We start from the raw sequence: 9,019 nt of genomic DNA on the forward strand, positions 1-9,019 counted from the left end.
CAGACCTGAACCCAATCGAGATGGTTTGGGGTGAGCTGGACGGCAGAGTGAAGGCAAAAGGGCCAACAAGTGCTAAGCATCTCTGGGAACGCCTTCAAGATTGTTGGAAGACCATTTCCGGTGACTACCTCTTGAAGCTCATCAAGAGAATGCCAAGAGTGTGCAAAGCAGTCATCAAAGCAAAAGGTGGCTACTTTGAAGAACCTAGAATATAAGACATATTTTCAGTTGTTTCACACTTTTTTGTTAAGTATATAATTCCACATGTGTTAATTCATAGTTTTGATGCCTTCAGTGTGAATGTACAATTTTCATAGTCATGAAAATACAGAAAAATGTTTAAATGAGGTGTGTCCAAACTTTTGGTCTGTACTGTATGTTTTGATTATTGTTTATGCAAATCAAAGATATGATTTATGCAAAAAAAATTGGTCTGAAATTTAAGGCTTTTCGCTTTATCAGTTCATATTAAACATTTTTAAAAACAATTTAGTTTTAGGGGAATTTCTTTATATTTTAAGGCTGTGTGCCCATGTAGCATTTTTCAAGCGTATATGCTGCGGAATTTCCGCAGCGTAAACGCTTGTAAAACGCATGTATATCCGCACCCCATGTTCCCCAATGGGATTCCGCAAGTTCTATGCACATGCTGCGGATTTTTCCGCAGCGTTTATGCCGCGTTCAAAAATCCGCAGCATGTCATTTAATTTTGCGTTTCCACAAGCGGAATTGCCTTTGTCCAATGCATAAAAAACGCAAGGCAATTCCGCATGTGGAAAACGCGTGATAAACGCGCGAAAAATGCGCGATAAACGCGTGCGGAATTCCGCATGCGTTTTTCCGGGAGAGGACTTGCATTTATGCAGCAGAAATTTTCTGCTTCATAAATGCAACGTGGGCACATAGCCTAAAGATTTAGTTTGCAATATCGATATTGCAAAAAATAATTCTTCCACTGAATTCTGACAACAGGAAAACACTTCATAGCACTATCGTTAGTATTACAATGAAATGTAACACTTCTCTTATAAAAGTGGAGGCCAATGGCGTACGGTCCATAGAGGCAGACCACGCAGCCGCTATGGGGCCAGTGAGCCATCAGGGCCCGGGAGTCGGGAGATGAAATCCGCTCTGTAAAACTTGTGCATCCTGGGCAGCAGAGGATGACTCACCAGCTGCAGCGCAGTGAAGGAGAGGAGGCTCCGCCCACCAGCTGAGCACAGACCAAGCTTACAGTATGGCCATTGCTCTCCCTGCCCCCTCCCCTGCTCTGCTCTCCCCCTCCTGCCCTGCAATTACACCAAGAGAGCTCTGCAGTCGGGCCCAAGGAGGAGGGGAGGCTACATTATAGAGAAGATGGAAGAACCTGCATCATGTGCAGCCATCTACAGAAAGGGTAAGTGCATGTGCAATGTGTGGTTATAAATATATAATGTCTAATATGTTTGTATAGAAGTGTGTAATATGTCATGTCTATGTATTTGTGTACATATGTGTATGTGATGCCCATGTATTTATCTGTGGGTACATCCATATATTCACATATGCAGGGCCGGCGTCAGCACCCAGGCAGGTGCCGGGACCCTGGACCATCAGAGGGGCTCACTTGCCGTCGGGAACCGGGCCGCTTCCACAGCATTTGTGTAGGACCTCTGGTGCTGCTTGATTGCCGGCATTTCACCTGACATGGCCGTGCGCTGTGTGGCTGTGTGCATCGATCGCCCCTGCCGCGTCATTACTACCAGACACAGTGGCACATCGCACTGGGCATGGCCATGTCAGGTGAAGTGTCGGCAATCAAGCAGCGGCAGAGGTCCTACACAAATGCTGTGGAAGCGGCCCGGGCCCCGACGGCGAGTGGGCACCTCTGATGGTGCAGGACCATGTCTGTGACACGCCAGCAGCAATGCACTGACACATGCCTGAGGAGCTGGATGGGACACAGGCCGGGGCAGGTGAGTGAGGCTTGTCGCCAGCTTCCCCAAACCCCATAATAAAAATAATTCTGTGTGTATGTGTATGACTGTGTGTATATATTTATGTCTGTTTTATGTGTTTTTAAGAATGTGTTCAAATATGTATGTGTCTGTATGCACGTGTCTGCTTATTGTATGTGTGCATATCTGTGTACCATGTGCATGTGTGTGTATGTTTGCTTACCGTGTGCGTGCATGTCTGCGTACTGTGTGTGTGCAGGTGTGCATGTCTGCATACTGTGTGTGTGCAGGTGTGCATGTCTGCGTACTGTGTGTGTGCAGGTGTGCATGTCTGCGTACTGTGTGTGTGCAGGTGTGCATGTCTGCGTACTGTGTGTGTGCAGGTGTGCATGTATGCGTACTGTGTGTGTGCAGGTGTGCATGTCTGCGTACTGTGTGTGTGCAGGTGTGCATGTCTGCGTACTGTGTGTGTGCAGGTGTGCATGTCTGCGTACTGTGTGTGTGCAGGTGTGCATGTCTGCGTACTGTGTGTGTGCAGGTGTGCATGTCTGCGTACTGTGTGTGTGCGCATGTTTGCATATGTGAAGGATGAGGAGGCAGGCTGGGTCCTGTGTTATAAACCTATATTTCTCTGCGTCATGTGACACTCCCTCTCTCATCATTCCTCCTCTGCGTCTGACGGAGCGGCATGATGACGCGCCACACTCTGTCAGACAGTGGAGCTGGCAGCTGCTGAGGTGATGACAGAGACGCGCTGCAGAGACTGAAGCAGCAGGGAACGAGGAGCGGTAAGTATGTATTTATTTTTAAATCAGTAAGTACTGATAATACTGGAGGACTGGGGCTGCATTTTACCCTATGGTGGGGGCCGCATTTTTACCCTATGGGGGGCTACATTATACTGCATACAGGACTATGGGGAGTGCAATATACTGTGCGGAGGACCATGGGGAGTGCAATATACTGTGTGGAGGACCATGGCGAATGCATTATACTATGTAGAGTGTGAAGGTTTGTGCGGGGCCATTATACTGTATATAGGCTCATTATACTGCATAGAGGGCTGTGTGGGGGGTCACAGTTGGAGGATCATACTGTGTTGGGGTTACCATACTTTGCCAGGGCAGTTGAGGTGAGGTACAGTAGGGTCATTATACTGCGCATGTGGAGGAATTCACCATGGGGGTATCATACTGTGTTTGGGGGACACTTTTGTTGGCATCACACTTTATGGGGCAAAGAAAAAGGAATCTAGGACTTCAGCAGGAAGAAAATTATTATGTAAAGGCTGGAAAGTTGTGAGGTTTACATTTTTTGGGGGGGGCAGGGGGGGCCCAGGAGGGGGGGGCCCAATTAGAACTTCTGCTATGGGGCCCCATGATTCCTATGTACGCCCCTGGTGGAGGCAGGTAACACTTGATTGCACCTTCCGTAATAAGTGATACATTGTTGACTTCCTCCTGCCCCTCATTGCATACGTCAGAGCATTCCCACAACACTTTTCTATAGTAGTCAGTATATTTTTATTATGTAGAGGTGACTGTAAACCATATCTGGAATTGCTGATGTAGGACCAGTCCTAGTGAGATGGTGCAAAATAAAGAATTAAACCAAAAAATGATATACAGAAAAACAAACTGACTTTAAAGAATTGAGTGTAGAGAAATATGTTTCTTTATCGTTCAGTATTTGGTCAGTATTTTACATCAGTATTTGTAAGCCAAAACCAGGAGCGGAACAATCATAGGAAAAGTCTAATAGAAACACGTCACCATTTCTGCATTTATCACCCACTCCTGGTTTTGGCTTACAAATACTGATGTAAAATACTGACCGAATAATGAATGTGTGAACGTGGCCTAAGGGTGCATGTAGATTTGACTGATTATAGTAAAGAAACATTCTTAGGAACACTCATTTCCATGAAAATAATCTAGAAAAACAGGATGGCAATCGCCTGATGAATGAATGAACTTATTCGTTGGGAGAAATTATTTTTAAGCTTACTTTTAAATGATCATTCTCGCCAGCACTTTGTCCTGTGTAAACAGGACATGTGCTGGCGAGAACAACGACAGTCTATACTCACAGAACAATCCATTACTGATGAGTTTGTGCACATGGGAAGTGCAGTCATCCTGTGTAAGTAGGCTAATAGAGATGAGTGAATCAATTTGAGTGGAAGTGAATTCTCCTCAAATTTTACAAAAAATCTGCATTCGCCAAAATGTGGATTTTTTTTGTCAATCCGCGCTGAGTCAACTTTGAGGCATTATTCTGAACAATTATGGGCCATCCAAAGGTCCGAAAAATAAAAAATAATTATTCACCTCACCACTGATCTCTCCGGCCCCGTGATGCTGATGACCCCCTATGTGCGTTCTCAGAACCCTCACAGTTTGCCATGACACCTGGAAGTCCCATGAAGCATGAGGATTTCATTGCGATTGATGGGGAATTAGAGGATGTGCCGAGGATTGGACGAGTGGCGATAAGGAGCGAAGGAGCCTAAGAGGTGAGGTGTGTATGAGGATTTTTATTATTTTTTACATATTATGTCTGTTATGCTCTTGCGACTGGAGAGAACCCAGAACATAATAAGGGATATTAAATTTGCAGAGATCAGGCAAAATTTGCGCCAGTTTGCACATTTTTTCCAGGGAAATTAGTTTCTCTGCTAATCGAATTTACCTGAAAAAAATGTGGGAACCGACAAATTCAAATTTTGCCTGATCTGCTCATCTCTATTAAATGACCGCTGATCGGCTTGCAAGTAACCAATCGGGTAATGTAAATGCATCTTTAGTTAGTAAGCCAAGAGTGAGATCAGGGGCAACACAAGCTCTTTCGCCACCCAATGAGAACATTTCTATTTGCGCCCCAGCCCTGCAATTTTTCTGTTTCTGGTTGATAGCATACACTTACACTTTGTAATTTTAAATAAAGTGGCATTTGGGGGTGTTTCTCGACTATATCTATATACTATCATGCACTGCTATAATGCTTATCATATTTTTTTGACTCTTTTTTTAAAAGATTTTTTAACTTTTTATTTTATTGCCACTATGTCCACTGGGGGGAGAGCACTGCATAAAAAATGTATACAGCTGTTGAAGCTTTCAATAAAAGCTGCATCAACAAGTGTTTAGCTCCTTCTAGTGGCTAAATCTGATAGATCGCTTCACATTATTATTATTATTTATTATAGTGCCATTTATTCCATGGTGCTTTACATGTGAAAAGGGATATACATAATAAAAAACAAGTACAATAATGATGAACATTACAAGTCACCAACTGGTACAGGAGGAGAGAGGTCCCTTCCCGCGAGGGCACACAGTCTACAAGGGATGGGTGGGGATACAGTAGGTGAGGGTAAAGCTGGTCGTGCAGCGGTATGGTGGAGCGATGGTTACTGCAGGTGGTACGTTTTTTGGAAGACGTACAATACAGACCAAAAGTTTGGACACACCTTCTCATTTAAAGATTTTTCTGTATTTTCTTGACTATGAAAATTGTACATTCACACTGAAGGCATCAAAACTATGAATTAACACATGTGGAATTATATACTTAACAAAAAAGTGTGAAACAACTGAAAATATGTCGTATATTCTAGGTTCTTCAAAGTAGCCACCTTTTGCTTTGATGACTGCTTTGCACACTCTTGGCATTCTCTTGATGAGCTTCAAGAGGTAGTCACCGGAAATGGTCTTCCAACAATCTTGAAGGAGTTCCCAGAGATGCTTAGCACTTGTTGGCCCTTTTGCCTTCACTCTACGGTCCAGCTCACCCCAAACCATCTCGATTGGGTTCAGGTCTGGTGACTGTGGAGGCCAGGTCATCTGGCGTAGCACCCCATCACTCTCCTTCTTGGTCAAATAACCCGTACACAGCCTGGAGGTGTGTTTGGGGTCATTGTCCTGTTGAAAAATAAATGATGATCCAACTAAACGCAAACCGGATGGAATAGCATGCCGCTGCAAGATGCTGTGGTAGCCATGCTGGTTCAAAATGCCTTCAATTTTGAATAAATCCCCAACAGTGTCACCAGCAATGCACCCCCACACCATCACACCTCCTCCTCCTCCATGCTTCACGGTGGGAACCAGGCATGTAGAGTCCATCCGTTCACCTTTTCTACGTCGCACAAAGACACGGTGGTTGGAACCAAAGATCTCAAATTTGGACTCATCAGACCAAAGCACAGATTTCCACTGGTCTAATGTCCATTCCTTGTGTTCTTTAGCCCAAACAAGTCTCTTCTGCTTGTTGCCTGTCCTTAGCAGTGGTTTCCTAGCAGCTATTTTACCATGAAGGCCTGTTGCACAAAGACTCCTCTTAACAGTTGTTGTAGAGATGTGTCTGCTGCTAGAACTCTGTGTGGCATTGAACTGGTCTCTAATCTGAGCTGCTGTTAACCTGCGTTTTTCTTTACTTAGCTGCTTTTTTCTTGCCATAATACAAATTCTAACAGTCTATTTAGTAGGACTATCAGCTGTGTATTTACCAGACTTCTGCACAACACAACTGATGGTCCCAACCCCATTTATAAGGCAAGAAATCCCACTTATTAAACCTGACAGGGCACACCTGTGAAGTGAAAACCATTTCCGGTGACTACCTCTTGAAGCTCATCAAGAGAATGCCAAGAGTGTGCAAAGCCGCCATCAAAGCAAAAGGTGGCTACTTTGAACCTAGAATATAAGACATATTTTCAGTTGTTTCAAACTTTTTTGTTAAGTATATAATTCCAAATGTGTTAATTCATAGTTTTGATGCCTTCAGTGTGAATGTACAATTTTCATAGTCATGAAAACACAGAAAAATCTTTAAATGAGAAGGTGTGTCCAAACTTTTGGTCTGTACTGTAGGTCTTCTCTTCAGTTTCCTTCTGAAGGGTTCCATGGTAGGAGGGAGTCTGATATGTTGGGATAGAGAGTTCCAGAGTAGGGGGGATGTGCGGGAGATATCTTGCATACGATTGTTGGAACAGAAAATAAGAGGGGAGTAGAGAAGGAGATCTTGTGAGGAACAGAGGTTAAGTACTGTGAGACTAGGTCACATATGTATGGAGGAGACAGATTCTGAATGGCTTTGTATGTCATCGTTAGTGTTTTAAACTGGAGTCTCAGAGCAATGGGGAGCCAGTGAAGTGATTGAGAGGAGAGGCCGGGGAATAGCGGGGGGACAAGTGGATTAGTCGGGGCTGCAGACTTTAGGATAGATTGGAGGGGTGCGACAGTGTTGGAAGGGAAGCCACAGAGCAGGAGGCTGAAGTGGTCAAAGCGGGAGATGATGAGGGCAATCACTAGTGTTTTTGCAGATTCTTGGTTAAGGAATGTATGGACCTGGAACATATTTTTGAGTTGGAGTCAGCAGGAAGTGGAAAGTGTAGCGTCGACGTCTCTGCCTCCTGCCGGGCAGAGATGCCGATCCCCTCACCGCCGAGGTCCCGGTCCGGCATCCTCCGGCTTCCCTGCTGCATCTGCCCGGGGTGTGCGCACCACGCGCAGTTCCCCGGGCACTGTACTTAGGGCACGCTTGCGCTCCCTCCCTCTTAAAGAGGCCGCGTGAGCCGTCCTAAAGAGTCCCCGGCCAATGGCCGGAGGACTGCCCCTATATAAGGCACCTCCTCCAAGGTGCCTGTGCAAGGTTGTTGTTTCTATCCCAATACTCTCTCCAGCCCTCAGGTTCCCTTGCCTGCCTGTCTATCAGCTGTGCCCGCCTGCCTGTCTATCAGCCGTGTCCACCTGCCTGTCTAGCAGTCGTGCCCGCCAGCCTGTGTATCAGCCGTGCCCGCCAGCCTGTCTATCAGCCGTAGCCGCCTGCCTGTCTATCTGCCGTGCCCGCCTGCTTGTCTACCCGCATCACCTGCCTGTCTACCAGCCGTGTTCATCTGCTATGCCTGTTGGCTTCGGCCATCAGTCCAGTGGGAGTCGCCTGCTCTCACACAAGGTCGGTCCCAGAGTGGCACCTGGTTCACCTTCCCGGTCCCTCCTTGGTTCACGGAGTCGACTGAGCCACCGTGTGGCCAGGGTCGGTCTGGGTAGGCACTTAGTTACGCCCCTCTGGTCCCTCCTTGTATCACAGCTCAGAGGTTCCATCACCCGGATCTGTAACAGTTTGCACAGGCCATGGAATCCAGTGGCTCCCAGGCTCCTTCGCTCTCAGACCTGTACCAAGAGGTCTCACGCCAGAGATCCCAACAGGATACTATCCTGTCCTATGTGCGGACAGTCAACTCCCGCTTGGACGTGCTGTTCACCCCGACTGTGTCCGCCTCTAACCAAGCGGCACCCGCTCCGGCAGCACCTTAACCCAGTGGTGCTGTGGCATCCGACTTAGGACCCTGGCTATCTGCTCCTCCACGTTTTGGTAGTGACCCTGCCCTATGTCGGGGCTTCATTAATCAGTGCACGCTGCACTTTGAGCTCCTGGCACACCAGTTCACCTCCGACCGGGCCAAGGTGGCACTCATCATGTCTCATCTCACCGGAGAGACGTTGGCGTGGCTTAACCCTCTGTGGAAGAGAGGGGATCCTCTGGTGTCCGACCTCCAGGCTTTCCTCGCGGCTTTCCGGAAGGTGTTCGATGAGCCCGGACGAAAATCTTCGACTGCCTCCTCTCTTCTCCGACTCCGCCAAGGGAGTCTCTCTATGGGACAGTATGCTGTGCGTTTCCGCACCCTCGCATATGAACTTGCCTGGAACAATGAAGCTCTGGTGTCCACCTTTTGGGAGGGCCTTTCCGGACGGATTAAGGATGAGCTAACCGGTCGTGACATACCTCCCTCTCTGGACGACCTGGTGTCATTAGCTACACGGATCGACATCCGTTTTCAGGAGCATTCTAAGGAGGCGACCCGTAAGAGAAGATCTCTACGCCTCGCACCAATCTTCCAAAGGCCAGTCTCGCAACCAGCATCCCCTCCGGTGTCTTCTCCAGAGTCTATGCAAATAGACCAAGTTAAGATGGTCAAGTCTCGCCGGAAAGCCCGCCATGCCGAGGGGAGTTGCTTCTACTGTGGCAGTATAGAGCATCTAATCCGCTCCTGTCCGGTGAGACCGGGAAACTCCAGT

Source organism: Phyllobates terribilis, unplaced genomic scaffold (genome assembly GCF_046119375.1).
Source record: "Phyllobates terribilis strain yellow unplaced genomic scaffold, ASM4611937v1 Scaffold_13__5_contigs__length_258822181, whole genome shotgun sequence".
NCBI classification, from domain to species: Eukaryota; Metazoa; Chordata; class Amphibia; order Anura; family Dendrobatidae; genus Phyllobates; species Phyllobates terribilis.